Source organism: Dermacentor silvarum, chromosome 6 (genome assembly GCF_013339745.2).
Source record: "Dermacentor silvarum isolate Dsil-2018 chromosome 6, BIME_Dsil_1.4, whole genome shotgun sequence".
NCBI lineage: Eukaryota > Metazoa > Arthropoda > Arachnida > Ixodida > Ixodidae > Dermacentor > Dermacentor silvarum.
The window spans coordinates 149942064-149962379 of record NC_051159.1 but is presented as its reverse complement, the minus strand read 5'-3'; the positions used below and the strand labels follow the sequence as shown (position 1 = coordinate 149962379).

Below are 20316 nucleotides of genomic sequence, written 5' to 3'. Positions count from 1 at the left end.
ATTTTCTTCGACGAGCACAGCTATCTCTCCTATTTCAGGGCAATACAATGAAAGAATAATACGAATAAGTGCAATATGGATAAGTGTGCGGTGCATCTTGTTATTTATGTGTGTGGGCAATCTTGGGAAAGTTGTATACACCAGCCGCAGTGACCACGGAATACATGTATAGTCGATAACGGCCACGACTTCATAGATGTGCGCAAAGCAGCTGAGCTGACTACCCAGTGACAGGACACAGCTGCATGTCCTCCTGCCTCTTCACTATTCGCTTCATATCAACAGAGACGTGCTCTTTGATCTGAGTTGAAAAGACGTGCCTTACTAGCGTGCTGATTCAAATGAAGGTGATAATATATGAAGTAACTAATACACGCAAAATGTTTGCACACACTGCCTTAACGGGCATGCAGACGCAGTCGACTAGTACTCCTTCACGTAGGCAACCCGAAGAAAAAAAAAGAGTGTCTGCTTAGTTTACAACACACAAACGGTACTGCTTCGAAGTCGAGCTACGTATGCTGCTCAAGGTGTTATTCACGGCGCGCGCTATGGTCAGACTTTAGACTTGCCCTGGTGTGCTGCTATACGAATACAGTCATGTGATGAAAGTTCTGCAATACATTACAGGCAGGACAGAACGACGCGCAGGCAGGGTCGCTCCTGGCAATACCACGCATCATGTGAAATGAGCTCTTTTCATTAGAAGTGCCACGTCTTCAGTTTTTCATGATGTACAAGAATGCGGAATATTTTCTTATTTCTTTTCCTCTTTTTTATTGTTGCTGGAGTAACGAATTTGGGTTTTGACATAGCCTGCTCGTACATAGCCTACCTTCCCTTGCTTCTACATCTAAATAATTTAAAAAAAAACAGAAAGTGGAAAGTTGAGCTTGTTGGTCATGCATAGCTAGGCGTACCGCACGGAGTAACACGCCAGTGAGGAGGTCACAAACACACGGCGCTGACTCACAACAAGCTTATTGGAAAATAAAGGCACGCAGAATATACCCTTGTTCTAAGTCAGCATTTGTGGTGTCTGCTTTCGTGCCTGTCTTGTGTCCCCGCGCTGTATACCTAAATAGAATGTCAACGAAAGTGTGCTAGTCTTTGACAACTAAGCTGGGTGAATGGAGAACGCAGACGAACACCCAAAAATGACGGGGCATGCCAAAACACTCGTACGAGTGCGTGCGCTTGCTTGTCTTCCGCCATCTCAATCGCGCGCATCACCTTTAAGTGAGTTTGGCCTTCGCGTTAGGCGTATAGCGCACAACACTTCTCCGGGAGTGCGCGTATAACATCCAAGGAAGTAACACAAAAGTGCGGACGTGTCAGACACAATGTGAGAACCTCGCAAGTGCGGAAGCGTGAGCTTATGTAGTCTGCTTCAGATTAACGAGTCGTTATCACGTGTGCCACCTCGGCAACGCAGTCAGTGTAAGGGATATTCAGGCGGAGTGATTGCCGGCAATGTTGCAACAAACACGCTAGGCTAACCCCGCCTGTTGCAACATTGCCACCACCGCAGCAGTCAAAGTGAACGGGTGGCCCCAGTGGCCCAGCTAGTGGGCAACTAACCCAGCGCAACGCTATGCCACAAACATCAGGCCTCGGTGCATGTAAGACAGCTGACACCGTTTACAAGCTGGACATTCACCTGGAGATAAGTTCAAGGATAGCCGAGCTATATAAAACCTCTTGACTGAACTCATACAGCTGCGGTAGATGAAACGGATGCCACAGAGCTAAACGTGTAGGCGCTGTGGCGCTCTTCATGGCAACTTTAATTATGTTGAAGAGTTAAAACACTTCGTATTCTAACCCGCACGTATTTTTCTTTCTCCTAATTTCCGACAGAGACAATGAACGCACAGTGGCCAGCCTCCGTTTAAATGAACCACCTTCTCTCTAGCGTTGCTCAAGCTTGTCGGAGCGCAACGCTGTTCTGTAAAGGGAAGTTGTCGCCATGTTTATGCCTTTTCACATGCGAATGACTCGGCATTATAGAGTCGTAACAGGGCGAGGACAGCCACTGCAGATCTGGGCGACGTGAGCGAAATCATGAGCAAGATGGAAGCAGCTGCAGCGGGAAAACAAGGGAAAATATTTTGCGATTGTTGTCGCGTTCCGCGTAAGTCACTAAAGAAAACAAAAAGAGTGCGAACGAGAAAGAGAGAAGATATTCACAGGTGCAATCTGTTGTCGTAATTAACTCGCCTGCACTGCACCATCGCCGGTGACGTGCAGCTGATGTAACGTAATTTTTGAAACTCAGTTACAGCGAAAAAACACAATATTCACAGGTGCAATCTGTTGTCTTAATTAACTCGCCTGCACTGTACCGTAGCAGGTGACGTGCAGCTGATGTAACGTAATTTTTGAAACTCAGTTACAGCGAAAAAAACTGAAACAAGAAAAATAAACAAAGCGCGTCAGTATACCCTGCTGCTTCGTTCCCATTCGCTGAACCGTAAACACTGCCATTTTGCCGCTGCAGCAGACGCTCAATGCTAAGGCTAATAGTTAATGACCGCAGTGGCTACGCTATGGTCGAAACGCATCAGGGCCCTGATTACAAAAGCGAGGCTTCCAGTGCGAAAAGTGACTGGGATGTTAATGACAACTGCGATGTTAAGTGCATTCATTCCGTGGCTTCTGTGCTGCATGTGTGCGAACGCATGAAGATAATTGGAAGGAACTTTATTTGCAAATTTGTCCAGATAACTGTTATTCGTGGAGTTGTCCTCGCACTCGTAACCTTTCGGTCCCTCGACGAATGCTTAACCATGTGAACCGCAATGTTTATTTTCGTGCATCAAATTTATAACATTGACAAGTAACTATGCGCTTTTCTCTATTGCAACTCTCATATGCCAAACGTTTGTACTTCCGATCTTTTAATCCGCCTAGATGCTGACAACAGTGTTTTCTGTCATGTTGTATGTATGATGCGTAGCACTGCCTCCACAAAGCACCCGCTGTAGAGGCCTGCGAAGTTATATCACTGCCAGAACATACCAAGAAGGTTCACATGGCAGAGCGTCCTGAATGGGAAGCGTATTTAGGACGATGCAAGCAATGTCAGAGACTATGTTGCTGAAGTTATACTCGTAGAACGGCCGTATAAAGACGCAACGTGTAGCAGACATGTGTGACAGCCTAATTTTAACGAATAATTTCGTTGTCTACTCGGATCTAGATAGATTTTCGTCCCTCTTGTACGACCAGAATTTCCAGCTAAATTTAGTGGGCAGAAATGAATCGACAGCCCGAAATATCCCTTCTTCTTTCTGGGGTTTTACGTGCCAAAACCAGTTCTGATTATGAAGCACGCCGTAGTCGAGGGCTCCGGATTAATTTTGACCACCTGGGGTTCTTTAATTATCCCGCCTTGCCTACACTGATTTTGCAGTGCAGCGACTCACAGGACGTCGGAGAGGCCAACCTCAAGCCTAAAGGCTAACGATATTGTCACCGTTATCGTCATATACAGGGTGGAAACGCGGCAGTCATTTGGCAGACCGAGAAGGAAGCCAGCGTGCGCAATTTCATCTCCACCACCCCCGGCAAAGAAGAGAGAGAGAGCTCTTTATTTAAAAGCAGAGAGGTTTGCCGGCGTTGCCTACATGTTGCTCTGCAAAGGAACGGGAGAAAGGAGAGAAAGGCCCTAGCAGTAGGAGGGCAGAAAAAAAAAAGGAAAGAAACTTGATATCTTAATTTTGCTTTGGCTTCTATACTTGTCCGAATATATGAGTCGTCTTGACTTCACTGATGGCTTTTTATGCGGTGTAACAGTCCGAATAACAGCTAGAGTTTTGAAAGAAAGTGAATTGATTGAATGTAATCAAATAAGAAGTCGAGTGCTTGACGCTGCGTTGATAGAGTTTGCCAGGGGCCTAATATGCGCCTTAGTATCACAGGGCCTTGACAAATTGATGTCGTATTTGTACTGTATATGTCCCTTTCATCACTGTTCGCTCTACAGTCTAACAGAATATGCTCGATTGTTTCCACAGAGCCACAGTTGCCACAGCAGGGGCTTGTAGTTTGACCAAGGTGGTAAGGAGGCTGTTTATGTACGCCACGTTTAGTCGTAGCCGATGGTAGAGTGTCTCTAATTCCCAGTGTAGTCGTCTTGGAAGCCTTGATTGAAGTTCCGTGTCAATACAGTATAGAAATTCGTAGTGCCTGAGGGAGGAAGACTAGAGTTTTTTCGCTCTTAAAGAGCATATCACTTTGCCAATGCGGATGCCTCAATTCTTCTGAAAAATACATTTCGCGAATTTTTCTGGTTAGGGTCCTTACGAGCCGCCTCATCTGCTGTTTCATTGTCTGATAAGCCACAGTGCGATGTGATCCAGTGAAAGGTTATGAGATGACCAGCTAAACTTGCATGCTAGCAGTGCACCGTGCACGCAGTATGTATTGTCGAGGCGTTTTGTCCGCATTAAAGTCTGCGTTGGTGACGTGAGAAAAACCAGGCCATCCGAAAAACGAGCGCCTCCTTCGTCGCTCAAGAATAGGCAGTTCCGTGCCAATATTATGAATCACTAGGGGAAAATAACCCTCTTATTGCCAAAATTGGCGCAAAAGAGAGATTTTTATTCTGGCTAAACCTAATCAACTGGAGGACCTTGGGTTAGAGTGACAACACGCACTAGAGTGATTAAGTTGGCAACATGCGGAGTGGGGATATCTTTCCTGCCGCCCTCCGTTCCTACCACAGATTGCAAAACGGGTTTCTAAGCATTAAAAGTGATATACTCGAGGGAACAGGGTCATCTTAGCTAGGGCAAGTTGCATGTGTGGGAAGCACCAATTGCAGAATTTTGCATGACGTCCATCTCATTTTGTTTTCTTCATTTTGAATATGTCGTGTAAGAAAATACAGCCTCAAATTGGATGTTAATGTTCATTCTGAACCGATAGTCTGCTATGCGGCGAACAAGAGATCGCCAATGCAAATACCAAGGCACTGTAAACTATTAAGTTTTTTTTTTTCTACAAGGGGGCAAACCTCCCTCTCAAGAATGAACAAGGAAATGCGCCAAATAGCAGCACTTGCTCAACAAAATCCCCGAAGCCTTGAAGGAAAACCGTTCCTATGTTTGTTTGTTTTTGCCAGCGCCTGGCAATCAAAGAGAGAGAGAAAGAGACGGTGGTTTACTTGCTCTCACCTTTAGCTTTACGACTTCGAGCTCTTGAATCTATGAAAAATTATAAAGCAGCAATGCGTTTTAATTGCTCGGTATTTGAGAGTCTACATATTGTTTGCATTACGTTTAACTCATATCTACGGCATCCCATGTGCCACTTATACGACACTGCCCGTGCTTGAAAAGTGTTTCCGAATTGTATGCTAACTTTTCCAACAATAACTGCACAGTGTACCAAACGTAAATGAACTCATCTACAATGTGTGCGCCTATTTATGGAAAGTCACCACATGATCGACAGCTTCTTCATTTTGAATGTGAGCGCGAACTCCTGGGCTTCGTGTCGAATTTGAATTTTCTGTAGGGCCAATATCAACAGCACCTTCTAATAGAAATGCCAATATCTTCTATATAAGAATCTGAAATATCACCACGAATTGAAAACGGGGTGAAAAAAAAAACCCCGTTCTGCATAACCCTAACCGTCACATTAAATAATTTCATATGATCATATCAGACTCCAAGATAAACAAATAAGTTGAAATCAGATTGTCGAATAAGGGGGATATGGAGCACAGGCTTGATAGCATAGGCACCATTGCTGATAGGCTGGCGTTGAAAATTTTCCTGGAAATAAATTTTATTACACGTTACGAAGGTAGCCTTAATTGTCGCACTTAATCTGGGGCGCTCACTTTTTGTCGACCCTAATGTCTTGTCACGGTCGTTACAAGAACTGCAAAGTCGTTACAAGAACCGCAATTCAAACGATGCCGCTGGGATGATAATAATCATCGCCATAGAGCACACGCCACCAGAGTCTGTCAGTATATATGGCGCTCTAAACTTGTGTTCGTACGTTCCCTTTCCTCGTGCATCAAGGCGCGCCGACCTTCCGCCGGAAACCTCTGCACAGCGCGTAAAAAGCAGGGACGCCGAAGGCATCGCCCAAACGCTTTACCTTGACAGCGACTATGCGGCAATAACATTCGGCATCGGCAATGTCACTGCCGGTAGCTTTGTGCAAATGAAGCCGCATACGGGAATCATTCGTATTGCCTCACGTCTTCGAAGAAACGGCTCGAAAGGCTTCAGCGGTGAAGACGCAGCTTCCTTGAAGGCTCATCAGCTTCGAGGCCTAGCTGAAAGATTAGGGATGCTTCAGCGCCAACCCCTTTCTTTCACGACTTGTCAAGGAACTTGTCATTCTAACAGAGTGAACACTTTCCTACCTCGTTTCGTTTACGCCGCAACATGCAGAACTATGCACGATACTTCCAGCCTCTCCACCTGATCTTCTGGCTGAATTAATCTATCATTCTTTTCCAAGAAAGACCTTTAGTTCCTTAGTTAGTGAAGAAAGTTTGAGCCTTTAGTGCTTCCTATAGTGGTCAACTACATGGGATATATCCTGCTTTCAGCAGCGTCAAGGAGTACGGAGACAAAAAAGAAAGCAAAAAAAGACACACCGCTGCGCCGACTTCCAACAATTATTTCATTTCGAAACGAGGATATGCAGACAGACAAAAAAATTAAGCAACCATAAAAAGAAATGCTACTGATTTCAAAATAGTATAAGTCCTTAAAGCGCTTCAAGCTTGGCGTCGCACGTGTGGTCGCGTCGATTTCACACCAAGCGATAATTAAGTCTCTATATCAAAGGGCGCAAGTGTTATCAAGGCGGAAATTCGTACAATGGAACATCCGCTTTTGTTGGCACGATACGAGAGAGATCGAGACGGAGCATACATGTATTGACCTCACACAGTCTTCGCGTAGCGTAATATGGACGAACGGGTTCGCGGAATCACCTCTTCATTATTTCGCACGCTATAAGCCTGACAAGTGCCACTGAGTCATCCCAAGCATAACATCGATGCCCTGAATGCTCTGCCTAAATAAAATCCATCTGAGTGCTATATCGCCCGGCCAGGCTGAATTGATCGACTGCGTCTGAGCCTAACAGTGACAGTGCAGAAGCATCCGTAAGTTTGTGCATTTCTTTTAATTTTTGCAAATGAACGCAACGGAACCAGATAAAGCAACTATATGGACCTTGCACGCCTGGTTAATTTCGGAGTGCAATCGGACAACCACGAGCCAGTCATGCATGGTAAATGCCGCATACTGCGATGTAACATGTCGGCAAACCGGCACGTAGCCCAGACCTCTTGGCGGCCTCGAGCGTGTAAGCGGCAGTTCGAGAAAGCACCGCTTTTCCTCTATGTTGGTCGATGGTCGATGGGCGTGCCTCCCGCCAGAAGACAACAGAGCGCGCGCACGCTGTTGTACGCACACAACTTGTCATTTCTGCTGCAGCTCGACCGAGGCCTCTTCGTCGGGGAAACGGCACGCCCAAACCTGTGCGACAAAGTACATATGGTTTCTTATTCATACAGAAGCCTTCGCTGCCTTCGGCGCCATGTGTAAGAAGTTTGACCTTCGAAGGCAGCGTCTGTTGCTCCTTTCTTTTACGAAGCAAACAAACTGAAGGAGGCCGTCGTGAGGTCGAACGTTCGGTCTGAACCGAGGTTGCGAAGAGGCCGAGGATTAGAGCTCCCCAAGGACAACTGCACCGAACCACGCACTGGAGCGGCCATACGTTAGCACCGGTACCGACTACTGCAGCACCGGCGACGGTGGTGCCGTCGTCGGCACGGCTGGAATGCAACAGGAACCGGTGCGCGCCGTTTTGTTCGACTGCACCCGGCCACGCTCGAACTGGCAGCGAGGATGCGCGCCGCACGCGTACCCCGTCGTCGACGTCGCCGTCACTGCAGAGCCCGGCCGCTATGATCATCGCTGCGGCTGCTGCTGCTGCTGCGTGTGCCGTCTGTTGCTGCACACACACACACGCACGGCATGTACGCGTACAAGCGCGTACCGCGAGAGCGTACACGTCGCCGAGGCCGCGATCGCTCGCCCGCCCACTGCTGCTGCTGCTGCGACTCTCGGCCTGACCGCAGCTGTGCCTGATACACACGAGCGCAGTCACGTACGTACGAGGGAAGAGCCGCTTTAAAACCGAGTGTCATGTGACATCTTCTGGCTTTGAACCGAACGTTCTGTTGCCTGTTTCACTCGTCGTGATCAAAGACGTGATGGTGTTGTTCTCTCGGATGCCTTGTGGTTTCGAAAAAGAACCGGACCTTGACCCTTCCTGAAGTCGGCTTCTGGAACGTGTTTGTATTCTTTCTGGAGCCACGAACTGTTGGAACTTCGGCGCCGATTATTCTGAGGTGAGAACACTGCGAACCGTTTGCTCTTAATTAAAGACAGTGGTGCGAGGGCTCCTGCAGTTTGCTCATTCGGCCGTATATGTTTTGAGAAGCACGCGCCTATATATATAGGATGTGGAGTTTTCTGCACTCCATGGCCTTGCATTGTGCCCCATAAAACACCGAAATACTTTTGTTTCTCCTCTGCTGGCATGACCAGAGAAAATGTGACCACTGCCGGTAGTCTACAGCGCGGCCCTGCGGTGTCGCAACACTCCTTCGTAGCCGCATGAACGCTCTCGCTAGTGCGTGTGCGTCCCTGTCCCGTTTTCTCCGGCTCACCTGTTTGAAACGCGCTAGTAAGTGGCAGCAGCCACCGCAACACAGCATCTTAGCAGTGACACCGTGAGTTGTCTGAACATCGCGGAGTAGTCGAAGGCCTGCCGCGCTGCTACATTGCCTCTACACTCATAGTTTATAGGTTGGCTGTCCTCCAGTCATCTTTGATTGCTACTGCCATGTTGTGGGGAAAGCCCTTCGCAAGGACTCTGGTTTGGATAACACACTGAAGCGATCAGACCGCATCGAGAAGAAACTTTTGTTGTCATTGCTTTACGAACGTCGCTAGATGTTACTAGAAACAGCTCGCACGAGCTGTGGTATTTCAATTGCAGAGAAGGATGCAAACCAATGCATCAGTTGGAAAAATGTCGTCAGGCATGCTCTGAAGGCTGCATTCCTACAGCTGTCTGGCTACACTGTTTTCATCATCGCGAAAGTTCACAACAGGCATTTTAAGCACAAACATATATGCGATTGAATTCGTGCGCAGAAATTCAGGCCATTTTGTTCAGTTTGCCTACTCCACTGTGGTGGCGCACACTGTTACGACTTCTAAATTTGAGACTTTTAAATTCGAGTCTTCTGAACTTAAGACTTCTAAATTTGAAATTCATGCACGTCGAAGATCACTGGGCTCGATCAATCGATGAACGTAATTATAGTGAGGCCCCGAAAGAATAACAGACCGGTGCAAGAACATAACCAGCCAACTATATTCCATGTGATTCCATGTGACCTAATGACATGCTCACTCAAATAGTGTCGTCCTTTTTTTAGCGTTTTTCTTAATAAAATTTAGTTGTTATATAGTGCTCGTCCTGAGTTCTTCCATTATGTATTGCCTTCGTTTTCCGCACTGATCCAAAGAATGCAACTCCAGAATGCCGTTCTATATGAGGTGGTTTGTTAGAACTGTATGCGGCGCGAGTAATCCAACGGACAAAGCCTTTTTCTTTTCTTCTTTTTCTTGCCGGTCTTGCGATGGTAAAACTGATCAATGACGACAACGGTATTACGGTAATCGTCAGCGTTAGGCAGACAGACCGGCGGACAAAATTTACAGCACTTGATTGCAGTTGCCGAAAGTTCAGCCTTTGAAAACAATACAGCTGTATACTACGTACAGTACGTACAGTATATAGTGCGTACAGTACGTATAGAGAATGTGTTTCCCAAACCGAAACCTACTTGAATCCCGGCCACGGCGGTCGCATTTCGATGGGGGCGAAATGCGAAAACACCCGTGCACTTAGATTTAGGTGCACGTTATAAAGAACCCCAGGTGATCCAAATTGTTCCGGAGTACCCCACTAAGGCGTGCCTCGCAATCAGATAGTGGTTCTGGCACGTAAACCCCCCTTAACTAAATTAAAACCTACTTGAAGTGTTAAACTACACAACCGCGCAAATGGAAAATTAGAACGATGGCAGTCATACGGCGCTTCTGTATGGCTGCCACTATAGGTATTATATGTGGCCAGGCGGCTCAACGAAACGCAATCGACTACTCCACCGACTCTTCGTCCCTGGAGAAGTCAAGCACTTCCGACAAACTTGATTAATTGATCAATGTTTTATTAATAATAATAATACTATTATTATTATTATTATTATTATTATTATTATTATTATTATTATTATTATTATTATTATTATTATTATTATTATTATTATTATTATTATTATTATTATTATTATTATTATTATTATTATTATTAATCCAACAGTGCCCTGCTCTAGCACTGTTGGATTATTGCCATTGCCCTTACTTCGCTGCCGCCGTAATCGTGCTGACCTGCTTTTGCTTTTCAAACTCCTTGACGGTATCCTCATGTGCCCCGAACTCCTCAGTTGTATCACATTTCGTATTCCGCGCAAAATCACCAGAGAACACAGACCTTTCCATGTTGCTGCCTGTCACCACCAACACTCAACCGTCCATAGAATACAGAGTCTTTATAACGCCCACTTTCATGACCTTGATATTTTTCACAACTCTCTGTCTTTGTTCTGCTCTCAGCTTTCCGTTGTTGTGTCTTAGTTTCACCATATTGTTCAACTTGCCTTCTCCATTTTATTATGTATGCATTTTGCGCCTTCGGTTGCATGTATGTACACTTTTCTTTTCAAGATTGATATTTTTTATTCATTGTTTTTTTTTTCACTGATACTCCCCTGCTGTATTTCTTTTTCTATGTATACGTGCGCCAGCACCCAGACCTCACGGTTGTTCCTGGGCACGATGAATAAATGATTGATTGATTGATTGATTGATTGATTGATTGATTGATTGATTGATTGATTGATTGATTGATTGATTGATTGATTTATTTATTTATTGATTATTCAGGATGAGGGCGTGTCCGGCAAGGAGCTAGTTCTTCACGAAGGAACCTTAGGTCCCTTCGGGTTCTATTCCCGGCCATAGCGACGGTATTTTGTTGGAGCGAAATGAAAAAAAAAGAAGAAGAAAACAGCCACGCACTTATGTTGAGGTGCATGTTTTGAAAAAAAAAAAACCTAGGTAGTTAAACTTCATTCGGAGCCCTCCACTACGGCGACCCACTGTTGCGTTTCAGGACATTAAACCCGCAACTTATTTTAACAGACAATACACCGCGTAATGACTTTGAAACATCCGCTTCGGCGTCTCCAGCAGCTTTGGAACCCTAGACACCTGCAATAAAAACGGTTTATCTAGAAGCATTCGTGTTGTTTATGTTTCGATATCGTCCTCACAACAACTCCCAGTATGCAGTGGGAAGCAGCGGGCCTGTAACCGTTGTTTTCGCTATTCGTATTTTTCTTATATCTGTTCAGCCATCTGACTTCTCTTTTCTTTTTTTTCTTCGTATTGTTTTTTCTTTTTCATTTGTTCGACTAACGAGCGAACATATCACAGCCATCTCGCTAGCTTACGAGGCTCAGCGTCTGGCACTGACTACCTATAATCGATCTTGCGCTGTGGTCGCACACTTCTGCGGACAGTCCCGTTACTAAATTCCGATCACGTCTCCTCGGCCATTTATTCAAGCTGCGTCTGGAGTGAGACTAACGGTACAAGTTAACAAGGAAAATTCGTCTCCGCCGGAAGGTCACCTCCGCGACGATACACTGTTGTTTCTAATCGCGCATCAATTCTTAATTCATCGCACAGCCTCTGAAACGTGAAGAGGCACAGCGACCTTGCTTTTCTTTCGTTTGTCCTCTCCCTTTCACTCCTTTGTTTTGGTGAAGTGCGTCATACCGAGACGTGCGACAAGCTCACGACCGGCGCCGATCTTTAAAACCAAAACAAATGAAGCCAGAAATCTAACACGTTTTAAGAAATTAAATACTCCTTTTATTCATTGCTTCCTTTTACAACGAAACTGTCTGTGGCTAGGATGCGGGATTTTATAGCGTCCGCGCCGGAAAAAACTCTCCCCCAAAACTATTCCCTAAAAAGTGAGAGTGAAAGAGCCAACAACAAAAGCAAACGCATATCGCCGATCGCGTCGGAGCTCGGTTTAAAACGGCCACCTGTGTCTAAAACGATTTCTCTCTGTGAAAGTACGACGTAGTGCGTGTCGCAATGTGCGCCTGATAAGGCGACCAAGGGGAAAGGGTTGGCGCCCCTCGACGAAACCGCGCGAACGCGCTCGTGCCACTGCTGACGCATTCGTCGTCGTCTTCTTCCACAGCTGGCTAGAATTTCACGTCTTCTTCCAGCGTAGAATTTCACTTCTGTCGTCGTAATGGGGAGGCCGCGTTTACGGGGGTATGAGCCATTGCTTAAGGGGGTATGTACGTCTTACGTGACCGATAGATTTAAGAATACTACTACTACTACTACTACTACTACTACTACTACTACTACTACTACTACTACTACTACTACTACTACTACTACTACTACTACTAATAATAATAATAATAATAATAATAATAATAATAATAATAATAATAATAATAATAATAATAATAATAATAGAGGTGATAGGCGAATGTGTGTGCGTACTTATCGTCACGCGATGACCACCGAACAGGACAATAAGTATGCTTGTACCTTTCGTCAAAATTATGTGTCACCTCCGTGTCGTGCGCTAAACAGCTACGCTGATCATCCACCTTCACAGAGTGGAATGGCTCATGAATTTCTTGAGTGCTCTTTCCTTTCACGTCTCTCACTTCCCACATAGATCGTCGCGCTGCTTACCAAACATGCAACAATACCAACAGTGCCCGTTCAGCCACCCGTACGGACAGGGCAAACGTGTAATAACAGGCCCAAATGTGTGATTTTGAGTTTCATTGTGCTGTCAGGACTTCTTTGTCGCTTGACGAGAACCCGGAAGAGTGCACGTGGAACTTACGTCACATCAGTGGCCATTCGCCGATCCCTCTGTTATGCAGCACACTTTATCAGTTGTTACGGCACATCAACTGTTTTAGTAACTGAACGCGTAGTTAGTTACTTTCGTGTAAAGAATCCACCGTGCTTCCCGGTCACTCAGTTGCGACTGTGTCACTCTGTACACATGCGGCCTGATTGTGTGCGTCATAAATGTCTGCGTGCGTGCGTACAGGTCGTGTGTACTTCTCTCATTCTCTCTGTCTGTGTTGCGAGCGCGCGAGGGAGAACGGATGTGATATACCCGTGTTTAACGAAACTTAAGACTCTTAAACAGGGTGCTGCAATTCACAATTGCCATAAGCATAGTAACCAGTACATTCTTAAATGATAATTACGTGAAGCGGTTTCACTGTTCTTGTTGTTGTGCATTTCTTCCTGTCGTCGTTAATACACGAAATCCACAAAGAATGCACCAGCTGCTCAGTATTAACCTTTCCCCCGATGTTGGACCGTTGTGCAGTGCGAGAACGCGTGCCCTTACAGCCACTGGATATGCGCAACTGGGTCTCAGGTGCTGTGGCGATAGGTGTGTGCAATTGGGTATGGGCCCCTGGGGTCTTAATATCTTTCAAAGTGGGCCAGTTATTCATGAAAGAACAGACTGGAATCACTTGTGCAATCAAAGGTACATCTCACCTATCTAGCTGCATGAGACGTCTTTCAAGGTAACTAGAACTTGTGACAGTTTCGCTGTGATCCTAAAAAGGAAAAAAAGAAGAAGAAAAAAAAGTTATCATTGTAATCAAGTAGCAGCAGTCCCTCATTAATCAACAACGTTACCACGTGTAAGACTTCAGCGAACGACTGCTAAAGCTCTGCGCAGGTTTTAGTAGTGGACTGAGTTCTTAACCTCCAAGCTGTATATAGTACTTAGCTTACTTGAATGTTCGCCCGTCGTTTCTATAATCTTCGAGGTCTCTGTAATCAAGGCGAAATGCGAATGAAGAATATACAGCACACTAAAGATGACCGCCGATAATGATAGGTGGTGATGTGTGCCCTTGAAGAGCCCTGCCCCCACGTGTACCGTGTCACCATCGTCGCGATCTGCGATGAATGATTGATATGTGGCATCTCCCCCGCTCTCCATTAAAACGTCGTGTCCATGGAGAGACTGAAGAGCACGTAGACAGCGGTGCGTGTACGACAGAATCACCACGTATACAACGCAAGGAGGCCTGCCTCATCTGACCACTCCGTGCCGGCCCCACTGCGTTCAAGGTCGCGGTTACATCACGCGTACGTGCTGCCAATCTCAAGGGTCGATGGACGGGTCAGGTGACAGGATTCGACGTGTAGACAGAGGCGAAAGTGCGGTGCAATTAACTCGCGGCACCTTAATGCAAACTGTACGAAAAACGACGGTCACTGCATCTGTATACGTGCGGGGCTTGTCACACGGCGCAACCTCACACCAGAACGTTGCTCCCGCGTTGTGCCTGCCAGTGCGTGACTCAATTCACGGCGTACATCAGTGCTGAGCGAGACCTTGCAGTTTTCCAGACCGTACGTGTTACGAGAGAATGAGCTGTAAGCAAGTGGATGGCTCAGCAGCCTAGGCACGATATGGGAAGGGGAGGGAATATGGATATGGAAGGTGAAGGGGATGAAACGAACATAAGCCTGTCATCTGGGCTTCTTTTGTCTTGTGTCGCCTGCGTATACTTCTTTTGTCTTGTGTCGCCTGCGTATACTGTTGAAGTTAGATTGAGAGCAAACATTGTATCCACCCAACCGCAGTGTCTGTTGGATCTGTTAAATTTCTCTGAATTTCCTTTCTCGACTTAACATCGATGTTAACGCAAGAACTAAGCATTGCGTCTGCTATTGCGTGAAGCAGCGAGTAGCGCTCGGCGGCACGCCCGCCCTTTCAAGAAACCTACTTTGATCGTAATATGTCATAAATATATGTTTTGCAAATTAAAACATTCATTCGATGAATCGTTAATCAATCGGTTGCGTATGGCCGACGCATACGTGATTTACATGTGAAAAAAAATGCGGCATTCGCCGCCAGCAAACAAATCATAGGTCCCTCTCAAGAGACCTGTGTAGCGTGTCCTGCACGGCAAATGTTATCGAGGGACGTCTATTTATTTCCCTATCGAGATTCTCCCGGCGTTGCGTTCCGTTCTGTGTCTTCCCTGACTGCTGTCGAATTACTGACCTACTGCTTTGACCCCTAAAAGCGTGCATGTATTGTAACCGTCTTCCTTGACATCGTGCAGCCAGACAGCCTCTGAGGAGAGATTGGGTCATATACGGTGTAGTATACGTTGGTATACATGGCACTGTCACTCTAGGTGTCGGCTCAAAATAATAACTGTACCCTCGACTCGGAAAGAAAAAAAATATTACAGCACTCGAAGACGACTGACGAAAATAAAGGAGACAGAGAGAGCACTTTGTCTTTGACCCCTATCTTTTTTGTCGCTTTTCTCCCTTTCCTTCTTTCTTCCAGAATCAGACACTTTTCTGATCAGCATTCCTGCCTTTTCCTTTCATTTCTCCTTGTCCTCCTTGACGAAGAACACAAACTAAAGCAATTTTACACCTTGGACAACGCGTTTGCGGCTGCTTGCGGGTTAGCGTCAACAATACTAATCTCTACTTCGAATGTGGAACCTTTCGTACGCTGGCCCTTTAGTCTATAAATGAATCTCTTCAAGCACCACTCATATTTTTTTCACATTACTATCAATGGTTCGAATGCTAGTTCGAAGTACCTCGTTACCGTTATCAAAAATCGCCTCTATATCGGTCGCTAGAGTTTCTCCCGCCACGCTTCGTTCTGTAGGTGCGCAGACATAAAGAATGACAAATTACGAATTTAGACTTTATTGCATTGCAACTAAAAACAGTCCGCTCTCGCAAGAATATTGCATTGCGCGCCGTCGCTCTTCCTGGGTGCGTTGAGGCCACCTGTTTCCGTTTGAAAAAGAGCATCGCTGTGAATAAAGCACTGCTCTTTTTAGAACATGACCATCGAACATATTTTCGAAGTGTTTCCGGCACCGTGTCAGGACGTTTGTTTCACACTGCGCATGTGATGGCGGCACGCTAAAGACTGAATTGTTTAGTGCATCTACAGTTCACGTTCAGAGCGGTCCCGTAGGTGAAATACAACATTTGAGTTGTCATTATAGCTCAGAAACCATTCAGTAGGAAATGGAGGCGGCTTCGCCTATAGAATACGCTTGAAATACGTTCCGTTTGGATGCTGCTTGTGAGATACTTTTCGATCGCATGCGCGCAGTCCCCAACATTTTTTTTTTTTTGTCGCTCTGAATAACGCCGGTCAGGTACGTAGCAGTTGTAGCTTTGTTACTATCAAACGTCGTTACTTCGATACTAATTGTTCGCGAGTTAACTGACATAAGCTATGGTTGTGTGCGAGCCCCACATCTCATCATGTATCGGATCGCGTATGAAAACAAATATGTTCCAATTAAAGCTTAACCAAAAATTGGTGTCAATGCGAAATGACTGCGGAGAATTTTATTTACTTATTTATTTACTTTTTCACCTGTTGTTTGTGTGTGTGTTTATGTGTATGTTTGTGTGTGTGTTTATGCGTATGTTTGCGTGCTTGCTTGTTTATGCGTTTGTTTGTGTGTTTGTTTATGCGTTTGCGTGTGTTTGTTTATGCGTTCGTTCGTTCGTTCGTTCGTTCGTTCGTTCGTTCGTTCGTTCGTTCGTTCGTTCGTTCGTTCGTTCGTTCGTTCGTTCGTTCGTTCGTTCGTTCGTTCGTTCGTTCGTTCGTTCGTTCGTTCGTTTCGTTCGTTTGTTTGTTTGTTTGTTTGTTCGTTTGTTCGTTCGTTCGTAAGTTTTGTCGAGTATGTGTATCTTGCATTTGTTCACCGTTTCCGTATTTATAATGCAATGGTCTCAATGCTTTCCGGCAATTGTAAGTGACACTCACTTTGTGTATTCCGTTGTTTTCTGCAACTTTTTGCTTTCTTTACTCGTACACTTACGTGCGCATCATAACAAGCGTCTTGTCACGCCCACTGCGTTGCTTGTGCATTCAAGCACGCTGACGCTATGTACTTGTAATTTTGTTTACGTGTATGTGTATTTCTATTTGTTCATTTCATTTTAAGCCATTTGTGGACATTTATTAGAGGAACAGATGCTGTGGAAAATCCAGCGACTAACGTTGCCAACATTACAACCTATCATCTAATAAATCAATAACAGATGAGATCCTTAAAGGTCAAGAGTGGGCGAACAGGAGAAGCCTAAGCCTAAAGTCAGGCTGCACTGCACGTTCCCGTGTTGGCCCAGTGTTTATCCTTTTGAAACCCGTATGATCGTATGGGATTTTGGCTAAAAGGACATATAGTCTATTTTTTATGGGTGTGCGAATATTTCAAATTTTGAATACGAATCGAGCAGTCCTTGCTATTCGATTTGTTTTCATTTGAGAACGCTCTCCGGGCCCTTTGAGGCTGTAGCCAATAGCACATCCTCCAAATAATGAATGGCGGTATTTAATTGTGAGGTTTCACGTGCCGAAAGCAAGATATGATTAAGAAGCACGCATTAGCGGGGGAATCCGGATTCTTTTTCTTTGCATTGTTCAACTTGTATCCACGAACGCCACAGCTAAGTGTGTATATCTAGGTGCCATTTGTTTTTGTGTATATGTTGTTTTGCATTATTCACTCCAGTTTGTTGGATTTGCCCGTTTTGCTTGTAAACCACTCCCCTCTATAATGCCGTAATGGCCCTGAGGGTATGCTAAATAAATAAATAAATAAATAAATAAATAAATAAATAAATAAATAAATAAATAAATAAATAAATAAATAAATAAATAAATAAATAAATAAATAAATAAATAAATTTTTACCCCCTGGGGTTCTTTAACGTGCACCTAAATCTCGATCTTCCGAGAATAAACCGACATCAGTGATAGGCACGCACGCGGAAAGACGACAAGATGAGTGTGAGTGGTCACGTGCACACTACGCACGTTTACGCGTGCGTGACGAGCCGGGGCTGCCACGTTCCTCGTAGCAAAGTACAAGGCCAGACATACATACGCGTAAGCCACACGAAGCGCATATCACATATGATGGAAATTCCGCAGAAGAGGCGACATGAAAGACAACATCGATGATCATAAAGAAGGCATTAAGCTCCGTCTAGTGTGCACACTGCTCAATGACCAAATGTTCGGTTGACGGTAGGCACCGATGTACAGGGCGGGTACGTTGGACAACTAAGCCGCATAAAATGAGAAGTACGCTGACGCAAAAGTCCTCAAGGCAAGAGGCAAAACATCTGTGTCGACACTTCCACCAAGCTAGTTTGATGGTTCTTGCCTTCTTTCACGTGCACGTGGGCGGCTGTTTGTCACAAGAATGAAGCAAAACAAAAAAGAAAGAACGATGAGACAGCGAAGCGAGGTCAGTTTATGCCACATTGGCGATGCCATTAAGGAGATCATCACTGCTTGCAAGAATGCGAGGCGCGATTACTGGATGATCTGCCACCTCTATTCTGAAGGAAATGATAGAGACAAGTTGTTGAGCTTCAAGGAGCAACGACAGAGCCACCAATACGATCACTGAAGAACAGAGTTTCGGAGTAAAATGAATGAACATTGCCGCGGTGGACCAAAGGGGGGGAGGGGGGGGGGGGCGACTACGGGTAGAAAACGGAACAAATGTATAATAAAGAAGCGGAACGCTTAGAAATTTGCGAACATATGTGACCACAAGAAACATTACGTTTCTCTTAGGTTCCTCTAATTTTTTTTTTTCTGTCGACTACTCGAATACTGGGTTGACAGGTATAGCGCTAGCGCGAGGGTAAATAAACATCGCAAGGCCGTAACCTCCGATTTCTGCATGTTCGGTTGCTGCCCTCACGCATTATCAATTCAATCTGCAACTCTCTATACTTACTTAATTTGTAGAAAAATTTGTAGAAATTGTGCTTCAATGCATAAGACAGCGTTTTCCTCAAACAGTTAACTAGAACGCCCATGCATTTTGTCGTACACTTTGAAAATTAATATCTCGAAACTGGTTCAGTACTGAGAATTTGTTCCAAGTGGATACGCCTTGCGAACTCAGCGGCTATAATTCGTAGATTGAAAGATGGGCGGTAAAATAATTATTTAAAAGTTATTTAGCGTAATTAACCTAATTATTCAAGTAGGCGTTTTGATTTCTAATGGAAGTAATGGCCGCCTCATCGAGTAGTTTATATCAAGGATTATAATTGTGCTATCTGCCGCAGGGAATTTTTAAAAATTTGGTGCCGCTAAAATGAAATACCCTGTATAGTGCCAGCTCAAGCGTTAGCAAATTTCGTAATCAGTTAACCCACGAGATCATTGAAGCGGAATTGATTGACAGCTTTGGTGACACCTGTGTGTCAAAACCATCTACCACCCTTTCTAGGAGGAGTTATCTTTCTTACGTAAAGAAAGGAATTTTCTGCGGGCGGCGCACACGAGATGCGTCACAGATTTTGCTATATATGTGGTTGCTTGCTTATAAATAAAACACTGTTGTAAGTCCGCGCTCAGTGTGTCTTAGCCTCTTCTCTGTCCTATTCTTGTGCGCATGAAGTTCTTCCATGTCTTACCAACATACCCAAACAGTCACCTTAGCGTCAATGGGAAAATTGTAGAACAGCATGACAAACTCCCGATACAGCTTTCTGTTCGCTCAATACGTGCTACATAAAAGTGTTTTTCCGAGCGTGAAAGAAGCCCGCGAATGCACGAAATATTGCCGCGCAACTGGCCGCTCGAGGCACTTTGCGAGTATTCGCCGGATTCTTTCACGCTCGGAAAAACACTTTTATGTAGCACGTATTGAGTGACAGAAAGCTGTATCGGGAGTTTTTCATGCTGCTCTACAATTTTCTCATTGACACTTCTCGTCTAATTTTAGGCCCCTTTACAGCCACCCTACGCCTACCCGCTGTCATTGATCATGCCATTGCTCACTCAGTACATCACGTCTTGGCGCTCTTTGGCCATAGCTGGCCCTTGCGCCACAAAACAACATATATCATCATTATCATCATAATAATTGAGAAGTTGATTAATTAATTATGACTAAGTATGTAACTATGCGGAATGGAAATATAATTAATCTGAGTACCTCCAAGCGACGGCAAACAACAGTACCGTGGTTCTGTCCAGCTGCGTGGCATTTGCATATTTTTAAATCTTGGT

General features: G+C 45.1%; 1 protein-coding gene across 1 annotated transcript in view; it reads left to right on the top strand.

The window, feature by feature from the left end:
* The first annotated feature begins 7786 nt into the window (after positions 1–7786).
* The window catches only part of LOC119456222 (uncharacterized), a 97245-nt gene continuing 84715 nt past the window's right edge, over positions 7787–20316 (top strand). Inside the window, exon 1 of the mRNA XM_037717866.2 lies at positions 7787–8398. The gene's annotated coding sequence lies outside the window, so the exon portion shown is untranslated. The remainder of the gene's footprint in view (positions 8399–20316) is intronic.